At 46.5% G+C, this 17,951-nt stretch overlaps 6 non-coding genes and 1 pseudogene across 6 annotated transcripts; all 7 read left to right on the top strand.

The window, feature by feature from the left end:
- The first annotated feature begins 1,489 nt into the window (after positions 1-1,489).
- On the top strand, positions 1,490-1,608 carry LOC147103774 (5S ribosomal RNA). The gene has a single exon (XR_015072733.1). It is a non-coding gene; the product is annotated as a 5S ribosomal RNA (ribosomal RNA).
- A 2,424-nt stretch (positions 1,609-4,032) lies between these two features.
- LOC147103773 (5S ribosomal RNA) lies at positions 4,033-4,151 on the top strand. Its single transcript, XR_015072661.1, has one exon. It is a non-coding gene; the product is annotated as a 5S ribosomal RNA (ribosomal RNA).
- Positions 4,152-6,558: 2,407 nt separating this feature from the next.
- Positions 6,559-6,677, top strand: LOC147103772 (5S ribosomal RNA). Its single transcript, XR_015072817.1, has one exon. It is a non-coding gene; the product is annotated as a 5S ribosomal RNA (ribosomal RNA).
- A 2,408-nt stretch (positions 6,678-9,085) lies between these two features.
- LOC147103771 (5S ribosomal RNA) lies at positions 9,086-9,204 on the top strand. Its single transcript, XR_015072806.1, has one exon. It is a non-coding gene; the product is annotated as a 5S ribosomal RNA (ribosomal RNA).
- Positions 9,205-11,637: 2,433 nt separating this feature from the next.
- On the top strand, positions 11,638-11,756 carry LOC147103770 (5S ribosomal RNA; annotated as a pseudogene).
- Positions 11,757-14,179: 2,423 nt separating this feature from the next.
- Positions 14,180-14,298, top strand: LOC147103769 (5S ribosomal RNA). Its single transcript, XR_015072823.1, has one exon. It is a non-coding gene; the product is annotated as a 5S ribosomal RNA (ribosomal RNA).
- A 2,415-nt stretch (positions 14,299-16,713) lies between these two features.
- On the top strand, positions 16,714-16,832 carry LOC147103768 (5S ribosomal RNA). The gene has a single exon (XR_015072548.1). It is a non-coding gene; the product is annotated as a 5S ribosomal RNA (ribosomal RNA).
- The last annotated feature ends 1,119 nt before the right edge of the window (positions 16,833-17,951 follow it).

Genomic DNA, 17,951 nt, shown 5'->3' with positions numbered 1-17,951 from the left:
TTAGGTCTCGCCTCAGCCTCCTGTGTTCCAAAGAAAACAACCCCAGCCTATCCAATCTTTCCTCATAACTAAAATTCCCCAGCCCAGGCAACATCCTCGGAAATCTCCTCTGCACCTTCTCTAGTGCAATCGCATCCTTCTTGTAATGTGGTGACCAGAACTGCACGCGGCACTCTAGCTGCGGCCTAACTAGTGTTTTATACAGTTGAAGCATAACCTCCCCGCTCTTATATTCTACGCCTCGGCTAATAAAGGCAAGTATCCCGTATGCCTGCTTAACCACTTTATCTACCTGTCCTGCTACCTTCAGGGATCTGTGGACATGCACTCCAAGGTCCCGCTGATCCTCTGCATTTCTCAGTGTCCTACCATTTATTGTGTATTCCAACTGAATTCCATTTGCCACTGTTCTGCCCACTAGACGAGTCCATTGATATCTTCCTGCAGTCTACAGCATTCTGTTTCATTATTAACCACACGGCCAATTTTTGTATCATCTGCAAACTTCTTAATCATACTTCCTACATTCAAATCCAAATCATTGATATATACCAGAAAAAGCAAAGGGCCCAGTACTGAGTCGGTGCAGGCTCGATGGGCCGAAATGGCCTCTATCTGCACTGTGGGGTTTCTGTGATTCTCTGAGCCCTGCGGAACCCCACTGGAAACAGCCTTCCGGTCACAAAAACACCCTTCGACCATTACCCTTTGTTTCCTGCCTCTGAGCCAATTTTGGATCCAACTTGCCACTTTGCCTTGGATCCCATGGGCTTTTACTTTCGTGACCAATCTGGCATGCGGGACCTTATCAAAAGCCTTGCTAAAATCCATATAGACTACATCAAAGGCACTACCCTCATCGACCCTCCTTGTTACCTCCTCGAAAAATTGAATTGCGTTAGTCAGACACGACCTTCCGTTAAGAAATCCATGCTGACTGTCCCTGATTAATCCGTGTCTTTCTAAATGAAGATTTCTCCTGTCCCTCAGAACTTTTTCCAATAATTTACCCACCACCGAGGTTAGGCTGACTGGCCTGTAATTATGCGGTCTATCCCTCTCTCCCTTTTGAAAGAACGGTAGCACGTTAGCAGTCCTCCAGTGGTCGGGCACCACACCTGTAGCCAGAGAGGATTGTAAAATGATGGTGAGAGCCTGTGCTATTTGGTGTCTTACTTCTCTTAAGAGTGTGGGATAGATTTGATGCGGGCCTGGGTATTTGTCCAGTTTGAAAGATGCTACAGCCCTTAAGACTTGGTGTTTGAGCATGTTTATTTGATGTAATATTTGAATAGAAGGCAATGAAGGGTTGGGCTTGTAGTTTGTTTGTGTGGGAGGCAGAGCAGCAAGAAGAGGTGGAGGGGGGGTGGGGGGTTGCGGGAGGAGTAAAATTTGTAAATGTAAATTGAGTGTTGAATACTTGTATGAATGTGTAGAAGAGAAAAAAATGGGCGACAGCTTTAAGTAAAGAGAAAGCCAGCTAGCATATGCCTACGGCCATACTAGTCTGAACGCGCCCGATCTCGTCTGATCTCGGAAGCTAAGCAGAGTCAGGCCTGGTTAGTACTTGGATGGGAGACTGCCTGGGAATACCAGGTGCAGTAGGCTTTTGCTGCCGCTACAGGCTGCTCAACGTTTTGCACACACACGCGCACACACTGCTCTTAATCAATCAACATCCTTTTTGCTGCTCTCTCTCTCTCTCTCTCTCTCTCTCGCTTTCCTTTGACCATTTCTTCGCTGCACATTCTCCTGCTGCTACACAAATGCAAGGGGCTCCAGACACAGGGCCGAAATAAGCAGAAGAAGAAAATAAGATAGCCAAAATACACACACTGGCGGAGGGCCACCAGGACACAGCAGCAGAGAGGAGAGACAAGGTGCATAGAAAACTCGGAGGGACAAACAGCAACAGAACAAAGAAGAATGTAGAAAGAGCAGCAGTTAAATTCAGGAAAAAAGCAAAGCCAACTAGCATGCTGTTGAAATGCATGTGTGTTAATGCGAGGAGCGTTACAAATAAGATTGACGAGTTGCAGGCGCAAGTTGCCACATGGGGTTATGCAATAGTAGCCATAACGGAGACCTGGCTTCAAAATGGGCGGAATTGGAAACTAAACAATCCTGGCTACAATGTAATAACATTTGTAGAAGTCGTGTGGGCAGATGTCACATGATCAGGCAGAATCATAGAAATTTACAGCACAGAAGGAGGCCATTCGGCCCATCTTGTCCGTGCCAGCCGACAAAGAGCAATCCACCCAAATCCCACTTTACAGCACTTGGTCCGTAGCCTTGTAGGTTACGGCAGTTCAAGTGCATATCCAAGTACTTTTTAAACGTGATGAGGGTTTCTGCCTCTACCACCCTTTCAGGCAGTGCATTCCAGACCCCCACCATTCACTGGGTGAAAAAATGTCTCCTCAAATTCCCTGTAAACCTCCTACCAATTACTTGAAATCTATTATTGACCCTTCTGCTAAGGGAAATAGGTCCTTCCTATCCACTCTATCTCGGCCCCTCATAATTTTACACACCTCAATTAGGTCTCACCTCAGCCTCCTGTGTTCCAAAGAAAACAACCCCAGCCTATCCAATCTTTCCTCATAACTAAAATTCCCCAGCCCAGGCAACATCCTCGGAAATCTCCTCTGCACCTTCTCTAGTGCAATCGCATCCTTCTTGTAATGTGGTGACCAGAACTGCACGCGGCACTCTAGCTGCGGCCTAACTAGTGTTTTATACAGTTGAAGCATAACCTCCCCGCTCTTATATTCTACGCCTCGGCTAATAAAGGCAAGTATCCCGTATGCCTGCTTAACCACTTTATCTACCTGTCCTGCTACCTTCAGGGATCTGTGGACATGCACTCCAAGGTCCCGCTGATCCTCTGCATTTCTCAGTGTCCTACCATTTATTGTGTATTCCAACTGAATTCCATTTGCCACTGTTCTGCCCACTAGACGAGTCCATTGATATCTTCCTGCAGTCTACAGCATTCTGTTTCATTATTAACCACACGGCCAATTTTTGTATCATCTGCAAACTTCTTAATCATACTTCCTACATTCAAATCCAAATCATTGATATATACCAGAAAAAGCAAAGGGCCCAGTACTGAGTCGGTGCAGGCTCGATGGGCCGAAATGGCCTCTATCTGCACTGTGGGGTTTCTGTGATTCTGTGAGCCCTGCGGAACCCCACTGGAAACAGCCTTCCGGTCACAAAAACACCCTTCCGACCATTACCCTTTGTTTCCTGCCTCTGAGCCAATTTTGGATCCAACTTGCCACTTTGCCTTGGATCCCATGGGCTTTTACTTTCGTGACCAATCTGGCATGCGGGACCTTATCAAAAGCCTTGCTAAAATCCATATAGACTACATCAAAGGCACTACCCTCATCGACCCTCCTTGTTACCTCCTCGAAAAATTGAATTGCGTTAGTCAGACACGACCTTCCGTTAAGAAATCCATGCTGACTGTCCCTGATTAATCCGTGTCTTTCTAAATGAAGATTTCTCCTGTCCCTCAGAACTTTTTCCAATAATTTTCCCACCACCGAGGTTAGGCTGACTGGCCTGTAATTATGCGGTCTATCCCTCTCTCCCTTTTGAAAGAGCGGTAGCACGTTAGCAGTCCTCCAGTGGTCGGGCACCACACCTGTAGCCAGAGAGGATTGTAAAATGATGGTGAGAGCCTGTGCTATTTGGTGTCTTACTTCTCTTAAGAGTGTGGGATAGATTTGATGCGGGCCTGGGTATTTGTCCAGTTTGAAAGATGCTACAGCCCTTAAGACTTGGTGTTTGAGCATGTTTATTTGATGTAATATTTGAATAGAAGGCAATGAAGGGTTGGGCTTGTAGTTTGTTTGTGTGGGAGGCAGAGCAGCAAGAAGAGGTGGAGGGGGGGTGGGGGGTTGCGGGAGGAGTAAAATTTGTAAATGTAAATTGAGTGTTGAATACTTGTATGAATGCGTAGAAGAGAAAAAAATGGGCGACAGCTTTAAGTAAAGAGAAAGCCAGCTAGCATATGCCTACGGCCATACTAGTCTGAATGCGCCCGATCTCGTCTGATCTCGGAAGCTAAGCAGAGTCAGGCCTGGTTAGTACTTGGATGGGAGACTGCCTGGGAATACCAGGTGCAGTAGGCTTTTGCTGCCGCCACAGGCTGCTCAACGTTTTGCACACACACGCGCACACACTGCTCTTAATCAATCAACATCCTTTTTGCTGCTCTCTCTCTCGCTTTCCTTTGACCATTTCTTCGCTGCACATTCTCCTGCTACTACACAAATGCAAGGGGCTCCAGACACAGGGCCAAAATAAGCAGAAGAAGAAAATAAGATAGCCAAAATACACACACTGGCGGAGGGCCACCAGGACACAGCAGCAGAGAGGAGAGACAAGGTGCATAGAAAACTCGGAGGGACAAACAGCAACAGAACAAAGAAGAATGTAGAAAGAGCAGCAGTTAAATTCAGGAAAAAAGCAAAGCCAACTAGCATGCTGTTGAAATGCATGTGTGTTAATGCGAGGAGTGTTACAAATAAGATTGACGAGTTGCAGGCGCAAGTTGCCACATGGGGTTATGCAATAGTAGCCATAACGGAGACCTGGCTTCAAAATGGGCGGAATTGGAAACTAAACAATCCTGGCTACAATGTAATAACATTTGTAGAAGTCGTGTGGGCAGATGTCACATGATCAGGCAGAATCATAGAAATTTACAGCACAGAAGGAGGCCATTCGGCCCATCTTGTCCGTGCCAGCCGACAAAGAGCAATCCACCCAAATCCCACTTTACAGCACTTGGTCCGTAGCCTTGTAGGTTACGGCAGTTCAAGTGCATATCCAAGTACTTTTTAAACGTGATGAGGGTTTCTGCCTCTACCACCCTTTCAGGCAGTGCATTCCAGACCCCCACCATTCACTGGGTGAAAAAATGTCTCCTCAAATTCCCTGTAAACCTCCTACCAATTACTTGAAATCTATTATTGACCCTTCTGCTAAGGGAAATAGGTCCTTCCTATCCACTCTATCTCGGCCCCTCATAATTTTACACACCTCAATTAGGTCTCGCCTCAGCCTCCTGTGTTCCAAAGAAAACAACCCCAGCCTATCCAATCTTTCCTCATAACTAAAATTCCCCAGCCCAGGCAACATCCTCGGAAATCTCCTCTGCACCTTCTCTAGTGCAATCGCATCCTTCTTGTAATGTGGTGACCAGAACTGCACGCGGCACTCTAGCTGCGGCCTAACTAGTGTTTTATACAGTTGAAGCATAACCTCCCCGCTCTTATATTCTACGCCTCGGCTAATAAAGGCAAGTATCCCGTATGCCTGCTTAACCACTTTATCTACCTGTCCTGCTACCTTCAGGGATCTGTGGACATGCACTCCAAGGTCCCGCTGATCCTCTGCATTTCTCAGTGTCCTACCATTTATTGTGTATTCCAACTGAATTCCATTTGCCACTGTTCTGCCCACTAGATGAGTCCATTGATATCTTCCTGCAGTCTACAGCATTCTGTTTCATTATTAACCACACGGCCAATTTTTGTATCATCTGCAAACTTCTTAATCATACTTCCTACATTCAAATCCAAATCATTGATATATACCAGAAAAAGCAAAGGGCCCAGTACTGAGTCGGTGCAGGCTCGATGGGCCGAAATGGCCTCTATCTGCACTGTGGGGTTTCTGTGATTCTGTGAGCCCTGCGGAACCCCACTGGAAACAGCCTTCCGGTCACAAAAACACCCTTCGACCATTACCCTTTGTTTCCTGCCTCTGAGCCAATTTTGGATCCAACTTGCCACTTTGCCTTGGATCCCATGGGCTTTTACTTTCGTGACCAATCTGGCATGCGGGACCTTATCAAAAGCCTTGCTAAAATCCATATAGACTACATCAAAGGCACTACCCTCATCGACCCTCCTTGTTACCTCCTCGAAAAATTGAATTGCGTTAGTCAGACACGACCTTCCGTTAAGAAATCCATGCTGACTGTCCCTGATTAATCCGTGTCTTTCTAAATGAAGATTTCTCCTGTCCCTCAGAACTTTTTCCAATAATTTACCCACCACCGAGGTTAGGCTGACTGGCCTGTAATTATGCGGTCTATCCCTCTCTCCCTTTTGAAAGAACGGTAGCACGTTAGCAGTCCTCCAGTGGTCGGGCACCACACCTGTAGCCAGAGAGGATTGTAAAATGATGGTGAGAGCCTGTGCTATTTGGTGTCTTACTTCTCTTAAGAGTGTGGGATAGATTTGATGCGGGCCTGGGTATTTGTCCAGTTTGAAAGATGCTACAGCCCTTAAGACTTGGTGTTTGAGCATGTTTATTTGATGTAATATTTGAATAGAAGGCAATGAAGGGTTGGGCTTGTAGTTTGTTTGTGTGGGAGGCAGAGCAGCAAGAAGAGGTGGAGGGGGGGTGGGGGGTTGCGGGAGGAGTAAAATTTGTAAATGTAAATTGAGTGTTGAATACTTGTATGAATGCGTAGAAGAGAAAAAAATGGGCGACAGCTTTAAGTAAAGAGAAAGCCAGCCAGCATATGCCTACGGCCATACTAGTCTGAATGCGCCCGATCTCGTCTGATCTCGGAAGCTAAGCAGAGTCAGGCCTGGTTAGTACTTGGATGGGAGACCGCCTGGGAATACCAGGTGCAGTAGGCTTTTGCTGCCGCTACAGGCTGCTCAACGTTTTGCACACACACGCGCACACACTGCTCTTAATCAATCAACATCCTTTTTGCTGCTCTCTCTCTCTCTCTCTCTCTCTCTCGCTTTCCTTTGACCATTTCTTCGCTGCACATTCTCCTGCTGCTACACAAATGCAAGGGGCTCCAGACACAGGGCCGAAATAAGCAGAAGAAGAAAATAAGATAGCCAAAATACACACACTGGCGGAGGGCCACCAGGACACAGCAGCAGAGAGGAGAGACAAGGTGCATAGAAAACTCGGAGGGACAAACAGCAACAGAACAAAGAAGAATGTAGAAAGAGCAGCAGTTAAATTCAGGAAAAAAGCAAAGCCAACTAGCATGCTGTTGAAATGCATGTGTGTTAATGCGAGGAGCGTTACAAATAAGATTGACGAGTTGCAGGCGCAAGTTGCCACATGGGGTTATGCAATAGTAGCCATAACGGAGACCTGGCTTCAAAATGGGCGGAATTGGAAACTAAACAATCCTGGCTACAATGTAATAACATTTGTAGAAGTCGTGTGGGCAGATGTCACATGATCAGGCAGAATCATAGAAATTTACAGCACAGAAGGAGGCCATTCGGCCCATCTTGTCCGTGCCAGCCGACAAAGAGCAATCCACCCAAATCCCACTTTACAGCACTTGGTCCGTAGCCTTGTAGGTTACGGCAGTTCAAGTGCATATCCAAGTACTTTTTAAACGTGATGAGGGTTTCTGCCTCTACCACCCTTTCAGGCAGTGCATTCCAGACCCCCACCATTCACTGGGTGAAAAAATGTCTCCTCAAATTCCCTGTAAACCTCCTACCAATTACTTGAAATCTATTATTGACCCTTCTGCTAAGGGAAATAGGTCCTTCCTATCCACTCTATCTCGGCCCCTCATAATTTTACACACCTCAATTAGGTCTCACCTCAGCCTCCTGTGTTCCAAAGAAAACAACCCCAGCCTATCCAATCTTTCCTCATAACTAAAATTCCCCAGCCCAGGCAACATCCTCGGAAATCTCCTCTGCACCTTCTCTAGTGCAATCGCATCCTTCTTGTAATGTGGTGACCAGAACTGCACGCGGCACTCTAGCTGCGGCCTAACTAGTGTTTTATACAGTTGAAGCATAACCTCCCCGCTCTTATATTCTACGCCTCGGCTAATAAAGGCAAGTATCCCGTATGCCTGCTTAACCACTTTATCTACCTGTCCTGCTACCTTCAGGGATCTGTGGACATGCACTCCAAGGTCCCGCTGATCCTCTGCATTTCTCAGTGTCCTACCATTTATTGTGTATTCCAACTGAATTCCATTTGCCACTGTTCTGCCCACTAGACGAGTCCATTGATATCTTCCTGCAGTCTACAGCATTCTGTTTCATTATTAACCACACGGCCAATTTTTGTATCATCTGCAAACTTCTTAATCATACTTCCTACATTCAAATCCAAATCATTGATATATACCAGAAAAAGCAAAGGGCCCAGTACTGAGTCGGTGCAGGCTCGATGGGCCGAAATGGCCTCTATCTGCACTGTGGGGTTTCTGTGATTCTGTGAGCCCTGCGGAACCCCACTGGAAACAGCCTTCCGGTCACAAAAACACCCTTGTTTCCTGCCTCTGAGCCAATTTTGGATCCAACTTGCCACTTTGCCTTGGATCCCATGGGCTTTTACTTTCGTGACCAATCTGGCATGCGGGACCTTATCAAAAGCCTTGCTAAAATCCATATAGACTACATCAAAGGCACTACCCTCATCGACCCTCCTTGTTACCTCCTCGAAAAATTGAATTGCATTAGTCAGACACGACCTTCCGTTAAGAAATCCATGCTGACTGTCCCTGATTAATCCGTGTCTTTCTAAATGAAGATTTCTCCTGTCCCTCAGAACTTTTTCCAATAATTTTCCCACCACCGAGGTTAGGCTGACTGGCCTGTAATTATGCGGTCTATCCCTCTCTCCCTTTTGAAAGAACGGTAGCACGTTAGCAGTCCTCCAGTGGTCGGGCACCACACCTGTAGCCAGAGAGGATTGTAAAATGATGGTGAGAGCCTGTGCTATTTGGTGTCTTACTTCTCTTAAGAGTGTGGGATAGATTTGATGCGGGCCTGGGTATTTGTCCAGTTTGAAAGATGCTACAGCCCTTAAGACTTGGTGTTTGAGCATGTTTATTTGATGTAATATTTGAATAGAAGGCAATGAAGGGTTGGGCTTGTAGTTTGTTTGTGTGGGAGGCAGAGCAGCAAGAAGAGGTGGAGGGGGGGTGGGGGGTTGCGGGAGGAGTAAAATTTGTAAATGTAAATTGAGTGTTGAATACTTGTATGAATGCGTAGAAGAGAAAAAAATGGGCGACAGCTTTAAGTAAAGAGAAAGCCAGCTAGCATATGCCTACGGCCATACTAGTCTGAATGCGCCCGATCTCGTCTGATCTCGGAAGCTAAGCAGAGTCAGGCCTGGTTAGTACTTGGATGGGAGACCGCCTGGGAATACCAGGTGCAGTAGGCTTTTGCTGCCGCCACAGGCTGCTCAACGTTTTGCACACACACGCGCACACACTGCTCTTAATCAATCAACATCCTTTTTGCTGCTCTCTCTCTCTCTCTCTCTCTGTCTCTCTCTCTCTCGCTTTCCTTTGACCATTTCTTCGCTGCACATTCTCCTGCTGCTACACAAATGCAAGGGGCTCCAGACACAGGGCCAAAATAAGCAGAAGAAGAAAATAAGATAGCCAAAATACACACACTGGCGGAGGGCCACCAGGACACAGCAGCAGAGAGGAGAGACAAGGTGCATAGAAAACTCGGAGGGACAAACAGCAACAGAACAAAGAAGAATGTAGAAAGAGCAGCAGTTAAATTCAGGAAAAAAGCAAAGCCAACTAGCATGCTGTTGAAATGCATGTGTGTTAATGCGAGGAGCGTTACAAATGAGATTGACGAGTTGCAGGCGCAAGTTGCCACATGGGGTTATGCAATAGTAGCCATAACGGAGACCTGGCTTCAAAATGGGCGGAATTGGAAACTAAACAATCCTGGCTACAATGTAATAACATTTGTAGAAGTCGTGTGGGCAGATGTCACATGATCAGGCAGAATCATAGAAATTTACAGCACAGAAGGAGGCCATTCGGCCCATCTTGTCCGTGCCAGCCGACAAAGAGCAATCCACCCAAATCCCACTTTACAGCACTTGGTCCGTAGCCTTGTAGGTTACGGCAGTTCAAGTGCATATCCAAGTACTTTTTAAACGTGATGAGGGTTTCTGCCTCTACCACCCTTTCAGGCAGTGCATTCCAGACCCCCACCATTCACTGGGTGAAAAAATGTCTCCTCAAATTCCCTGTAAACCTCCTACCAATTACTTGAAATCTATTATTGACCCTTCTGCTAAGGGAAATAGGTCCTTCCTATCCACTCTATCTCGGCCCCTCATAATTTTACACACCTCAATTAGGTCTCGCCTCAGCCTCCTGTGTTCCAAAGAAAACAACCCCAGCCTATCCAATCTTTCCTCATAACTAAAATTCCCCAGCCCAGGCAACATCCTCGGAAATCTCCTCTGCACCTTCTCTAGTGCAATCGCATCCTTCTTGTAATGTGGTGACCAGAACTGCACGCGGCACTCTAGCTGCGGCCTAACTAGTGTTTTATACAGTTGAAGCATAACCTCCCCGCTCTTATATTCTACGCCTCGGCTAATAAAGGCAAGTATCCCGTATGCCTGCTTAACCACTTTATCTACCTGTCCTGCTACCTTCAGGGATCTGTGGACATGCACTCCAAGGTCCCGCTGATCCTCTGCATTTCTCAGTGTCCTACCATTTATTGTGTATTCCAACTGAATTCCATTTGCCACTGTTCTGCCCACTAGACGAGTCCATTGATATCTTCCTGCAGTCTACAGCATTCTGTTTCATTATTAACCACACGGCCAATTTTTGTATCATCTGCAAACTTCTTAATCATACTTCCTACATTCAAATCCAAATCATTGATATATACCAGAAAAAGCAAAGGGCCCAGTACTGAGTCGGTGCAGGCTCGATGGGCCGAAATGGCCTCTATCTGCACTGTGGGGTTTCTGTGATTCTCTGAGCCCTGCGGAACCCCACTGGAAACAGCCTTCCGGTCACAAAAACACCCTTCGACCATTACCCTTTGTTTCCTGCCTCTGAGCCAATTTTGGATCCAACTTGCCACTTTGCCTTGGATCCCATGGGCTTTTACTTTCGTGACCAATCTGGCATGCGGGACCTTATCAAAAGCCTTGCTAAAATCCATATAGACTACATCAAAGGCACTACCCTCATCGACCCTCCTTGTTACCTCCTCGAAAAATTGAATTGCGTTAGTCAGACACGACCTTCCGTTAAGAAATCCATGCTGACTGTCCCTGATTAATCCGTGTCTTTCTAAATGAAGATTTCTCCTGTCCCTCAGAACTTTTTCCAATAATTTTCCCACCACCGAGGTTAGGCTGACTGGCCTGTAATTATGCGGTCTATCCCTCTCTCCCTTTTGAAAGAACGGTAGCACGTTAGCAGTCCTCCAGTGGTCGGGCACCACACCTGTAGCCAGAGAGGATTGTAAAATGATGGTGAGAGCCTGTGCTATTTGGTGTCTTACTTCTCTTAAGAGTGTGGGATAGATTTGATGCGGGCCTGGGTATTTGTCCAGTTTGAAAGATGCTACAGCCCTTAAGACTTGGTGTTTGAGCATGTTTATTTGATGTAATATTTGAATAGAAGGCAATGAAGGGTTGGGCTTGTAGTTTGTTTGTGTGGGAGGCAGAGCAGCAAGAAGAGGTGGAGGGGGGGTGGGGGGTTGCGGGAGGAGTAAAATTTGTAAATGTAAATTGAGTGTTGAATACTTGTATGAATGCGTAGAAGAGAAAAAAATGGGCGACAGCTTTAAGTAAAGAGAAAGCCAGCTAGCATATGCCTACGGCCATACTAGTCTGAATGTGCCCGATCTCGTCTGATCTCGGAAGCTAAGCAGAGTCAGGCCTGGTTAGTACTTGGATGGGAGACCGCCTGGGAATACTGGGTGCAGTAGGCTTTTGCTGCCGCCACAGGCTGCTCAACGTTTTGCACACACACGCGCACACACTGCTCTTAATCAATCAACATCCTTTTTGCTGCTCTCTCTCTCTCTGTCTCTCTCTCTCGCTTTCCTTTGACCATTTCTTCGCTGCACATTCTCCTGCTGCTACACAAATGCAAGGGGCTCCAGACACAGGGCCGAAATAAGCAGAAGAAGAAAATAAGATAGCCAAAATACACACACTGGCGGAGGGCCACCAGGACACAGCAGCAGAGAGGAGAGACAAGGTGCATAGAAAACTCGGAGGGACAAACAGCAACAGAACAAAGAAGAATGTAGAAAGAGCAGCAGTTAAATTCAGGAAAAAAGCAAAGCCAACTAGCATGCTGTTGAAATGCATGTGTGTTAATGCGAGGAGCGTTACAAATAAGATTGACGAGTTGCAGGCGCAAGTTGCCACATGGGGTTATGCAATAGTAGCTATAACGGAGACCTGGCTTCAAAATGGGCGGAATTGGAAACTAAACAATCCTGGCTACAATGTAATAACATTTGTAGAAGTCGTGTGGGCAGATGTCACATGATCAGGCAGAATCATAGAAATTTACAGCACAGAAGGAGGCCATTCGGCCCATCTTGTCCGTGCCAGCCGACAAAGAGCAATCCACCCAAATCCCACTTTACAGCACTTGGTCCGTAGCCTTGTAGGTTACGGCAGTTCAAGTGCATATCCAAGTACTTTTTAAACGTGATGAGGGTTTCTGCCTCTACCACCCTTTCAGGCAGTGCATTCCAGACCCCCACCATTCACTGGGTGAAAAAATGTCTCCTCAAATTCCCTGTAAACCTCCTACCAATTACTTGAAATCTATTATTGACCCTTCTGCTAAGGGAAATAGGTCCTTCCTATCCACTCTATCTCGGCCCCTCATAATTTTACACACCTCAATTAGGTCTCGCCTCAGCCTCCTGTGTTCCAAAGAAAACAACCCCAGCCTATCCAATCTTTCCTCATAACTAAAATTCCCCAGCCCAGGCAACATCCTCGGAAATCTCCTCTGCACCTTCTCTCGTGCAATCGCATCCTTCTTGTAATGTGGTGACCAGAACTGCACGCGGCACTCTAGCTGCGGCCTAACTAGTGTTTTATACAGTTGAAGCATAACCTCCCCGCTCTTATATTCTACGCCTCGGCTAATAAAGGCAAGTATCCCGTATGCCTGCTTAACCACTTTATCTACCTGTCCTGCTACCTTCAGGGATCTGTGGACATGCACTCCAAGGTCCCGCTGATCCTCTGCATTTCTCAGTGTCCTACCATTTATTGTGTATTCCAACTGAATTCCATTTGCCACTGTTCTGCCCACTAGACGAGTCCATTGATATCTTCCTGCAGTCTACAGCATTCTGTTTCATTATTAACCACACGGCCAATTTTTGTATCATCTGCAAACTTCTTAATCATACTTCCTACATTCAAATCCAAATCATTGATATATACCAGAAAAAGCAAAGGGCCCAGTACTGAGTCGGTGCAGGCTCGATGGGCCGAAATGGCCTCTATCTGCACTGTGGGGTTTCTGTGATTCTGTGAGCCCTGCGGAACCCCACTGGAAACAGCCTTCCGGTCACAAAAACACCCTTCGACCATTACCCTTTGTTTCCTGCCTCTGAGCCAATTTTGGATCCAACTTGCCACTTTGCCTTGGATCCCATGGGCTTTTACTTTCGTGACCAATCTGGCATGCGGGACCTTATCAAAAGCCTTGCTAAAATCCATATAGACTACATCAAAGGCACTACCCTCATCGACCCTCCTTGTTACCTCCTCGAAAAATTGAATTGCGTTAGTCAGACACGACCTTCCGTTAAGAAATCCATGCTGACTGTCCCTGATTAATCCGTGTCTTTCTAAATGAAGATTTCTCCTGTCCCTCAGAACTTTTTCCAATAATTTTCCCACCACCGAGGTTAGGCTGACTGGCCTGTAATTATGCGGTCTATCCCTCTCTCCCTTTTGAAAGAACGGTAGCACGTTAGCAGTCCTCCAGTGGTCGGGCACCACACCTGTAGCCAGAGAGGATTGTAAAATGATGGTGAGAGCCTGTGCTATTTGGTGTCTTACTTCTCTTAAGAGTGTGGGATAGATTTGATGCGGGCCTGGGTATTTGTCCAGTTTGAAAGATGCTACAGCCCTTAAGACTTGGTGTTTGAGCATGTTTATTTGATGTAATATTTGAATAGAAGGCAATGAAGGGTTGGGCTTGTAGTTTGTTTGTGTGGGAGGCAGAGCAGCAAGAAGAGGTGGAGGGGGGGTGGGGGGTTGCGGGAGGAGTAAAATTTGTAAATGTAAATTGAGTGTTGAATACTTGTATGAATGCGTAGAAGAGAAAAAAATGGGCGACAGCTTTAAGTAAAGAGAAAGCCAGCTAGCATATGCCTACGGCCATACTAGTCTGAATGCGCCCGATCTCATCTGATCTCGGAAACTAAGCAGAGTCAGGCCTGGTTAGTACTTGGATGGGAGACCGCCTGGGAATACCGGGTGCAGTAGGCTTTTGCTGCCGCCACAGGCTGCTCAACATTTTGCACACACGCGCACACACTGCTCTTAATCAATCAACATCCTTTTTGCTGCTCTCTCTCTCTCTCTCTCTTGCTTTCCTTTGACCATTTCTTCGCTGCACATTCTCCTGCTGCTACACAAATGCAAGGGGCTCCAGACACAGGGCCGAAATAAGCAGAAGAAGAAAATAAGATAGCCAAAATACACACACTGGCGGAGGGCCACCAGGACACAGCAGCAGAGAGGAGAGACAAGGTGCATAGAAAACTCGGAGGGACAAACAGCAACAGAACAAAGAAGAATGTAGAAAGAGCAGCAGTTAAATTCAGGAAAAAAGCAAAGCCAACTAGCATGCTGTTGAAATGCATGTGTGTTAATGCGAGGAGCGTTACAAATAAGATTGACGAGTTGCAGGCGCAAGTTGCCACATGGGGTTATGCAATAGTAGCTATAACGGAGACCTGGCTTCAAAATGGGCGGAATTGGAAACTAAACAATCCTGGCTACAATGTAATAACATTTGTAGAAGTCGTGTGGGCAGATGTCACATGATCAGGCAGAATCATAGAAATTTACAGCACAGAAGGAGGCCATTCGGCCCATCTTGTCCGTGCCAGCCGACAAAGAGCAATCCACCCAAATCCCACTTTACAGCACTTGGTCCGTAGCCTTGTAGGTTACGGCAGTTCAAGTGCATATCCAAGTACTTTTTAAACGTGATGAGGGTTTCTGCCTCTACCACCCTTTCAGGCAGTGCATTCCAGACCCCCACCATTCACTGGGTGAAAAAATGTCTCCTCAAATTCCCTGTAAACCTCCTACCAATTACTTGAAATCTATTATTGACCCTTCTGCTAAGGGAAATAGGTCCTTCCTATCCACTCTATCTCGGCCCCTCATAATTTTACACACCTCAATTAGGTCTCGCCTCAGCCTCCTGTGTTCCAAAGAAAACAACCCCAGCCTATCCAATCTTTCCTCATAACTAAAATTCCCCAGCCCAGGCAACATCCTCGGAAATCTCCTCTGCACCTTCTCTAGTGCAATCGCATCCTTCTTGTAATGTGGTGACCAGAACTGCACGCGGCACTCTAGCTGCGGCCTAACTAGTGTTTTATACAGTTGAAGCATAACCTCCCCGCTCTTATATTCTACGCCTCGGCTAATAAAGGCAAGTATCCCGTATGCCTGCTTAACCACTTTATCTACCTGTCCTGCTACCTTCAGGGATCTGTGGACATGCACTCCAAGGTCCCGCTGATCCTCTGCATTTCTCAGTGTCCTACCATTTATTGTGTATTCCAACTGAATTCCATTTGCCACTGTTCTGCCCACTAGACGAGTCCATTGATATCTTCCTGCAGTCTACAGCATTCTGTTTCATTATTAACCACACGGCCAATTTTTGTATCATCTGCAAACTTCTTAATCATACTTCCTACATTCAAATCCAAATCATTGATATATACCAGAAAAAGCAAAGGGCCCAGTACTGAGTCGGTGCAGGCTCGATGGGCCGAAATGGCCTCTATCTGCACTGTGGGGTTTCTGTGATTCTCTGAGCCCTGCGGAACCCCACTGGAAACAGCCTTCCGGTCACAAAAACACCCTTCGACCATTACCCTTTGTTTCCTGCCTCTGAGCCAATTTTGGATCCAACTTGCCACTTTGCCTTGGATCCCATGGGCTTTTACTTTCGTGACCAATCTGGCATGCGGGACCTTATCAAAAGCCTTGCTAAAATCCATATAGACTACATCAAAGGCACTACCCTCATCGACCCTCCTTGTTACCTCCTCGAAAAATTGAATTGCGTTAGTCAGACACGACCTTCCGTTAAGAAATCCATGCTGACTGTCCCTGATTAATCCGTGTCTTTCTAAATGAAGATTTCTCCTGTCCCTCAGAACTTTTTCCAATAATTTTCCCACCACCGAGGTTAGGCTGACTGGCCTGTAATTATGCGGTCTATCCCTCTCTCCCTTTTGAAAGAACGGTAGCACGTTAGCAGTCCTCCAGTGGTCGGGCACCACACCTGTAGCCAGAGAGGATTGTAAAATGATGGTGAGAGCCTGTGCTATTTGGTGTCTTACTTCTCTTAAGAGTGTGGGATAGATTTGATGCGGGCCTGGGTATTTGTCCAGTTTGAAAGATACTACAGCCCTTAAGACTTGGTGTTTGAGCATGTTTATTTGATGTAATATTTGAATAGAAGGCAATGAAGGGTTGGGCTTGTAGTTTGTTTGTGTGGGAGGCAGAGCAGCAAGAAGAGGTGGAGGGGGGGTGGGGGGTTGCGGGAGGAGTAAAATTTGTAAATGTAAATTGAGTGTTGAATACTTGTATGAATGCGTAGAAGAGAAAAAAATGGGCGACAGCTTTAAGTAAAGAGAAAGCCAGCTAGCATATGCCTACGGCCATACTAGTCTGAATGCGCCCGATCTCGTCTGATCTCGGAAGCTAAGCAGAGTCAGGCCTGGTTAGTACTTGGATGGGAGACCGCCTGGGAATACCGGGTGCAGTAGGCTTTTGCTGCCGCCACAGGCTGCTCAACGTTTTGCACACACACGCGCACACACTGCTCTTAATCAATCAACATCCTTTTTGCTGCTCTCTCTCTCTCTCTCTCTCTCTCTGTCTCTCTCTCTCGCTTTCCTTTGACCATTTCTTCGCTGCACATTCTCCTGCTGCTACACAAATGCAAGGGGCTCCAGACACAGGGCCGAAATAAGCAGAAGAAGAAAATAAGATAGCCAAAATACACACACTGGCGGAGGGCCACCAGGACACAGCAGCAGAGAGGAGAGACAAGGTGCATAGAAAACTCGGAGGGACAAACAGCAACAGAACAAAGAAGAATGTAGAAAGAGCAGCAGTTAAATTCAGGAAAAAAGCAAAGCCAACTAGCATGCTGTTGAAATGCATGTGTGTTAATGCGAGGAGCGTTACAAATAAGATTGACGAGTTGCAGGCGCAAGTTGCCACATGGGGTTATGCAATAGTAGCTATAACGGAGACCTGGCTTCAAAATGGGCGGAATTGGAAACTAAACAATCCTGGCTACAATGTAATAACATTTGTAGAAGTCGTGTGGGCAGATGTCACATGATCAGGCAGAATCATAGAAATTTACAGCACAGAAGGAGGCCATTCGGCCCATCTTGTCCGTGCCAGCCGACAAAGAGCAATCCACCCAAATCCCACTTTACAGCACTTGGTCCGTAGCCTTGTAGGTTACGGCAGTTCAAGTGCATATCCAAGTACTTTTTAAACGTGATGAGGGTTTCTGCCTCTACCACCCTTTCAGGCAGTGCATTCCAGACCCCCACCATTCACTGGGTGAAAAAATGTCTCCTCAAATTCCCTGTAAACCTCCTACCAATTACTTGAAATCTATTATTGACCCTTCTGCTAAGGGAAATAGGTCCTTCCTATCCACTCTATCTCGGCCCCTCATAATTTTACACACCTCAATTAGGTCTCGCCTCAGCCTCCTGTGTTCCAAAGAAAACAACCCCAGCCTATCCAATCTTTCCTCATAACTAAAATTCCCCAGCCCAGGCAACATCCTCGGAAATCTCCTCTGCACCTTCTCTAGTGCAATCGCATCCTTCTTGTAATGTGGTGACCAGAACTGCACGCGGCAC

The sequence above is a fragment of the Somniosus microcephalus genome, chromosome 19 (genome assembly GCF_052327205.1).
Source record: "Somniosus microcephalus isolate GS21.2 chromosome 19, FLI_Smic_1.0, whole genome shotgun sequence".
Taxonomy (NCBI): Eukaryota; Metazoa; Chordata; class Chondrichthyes; order Squaliformes; family Somniosidae; genus Somniosus; species Somniosus microcephalus.
Note: the sequence above shows the minus strand (reverse complement) of the source record. Positions and strands in the feature narration are given on the sequence as shown.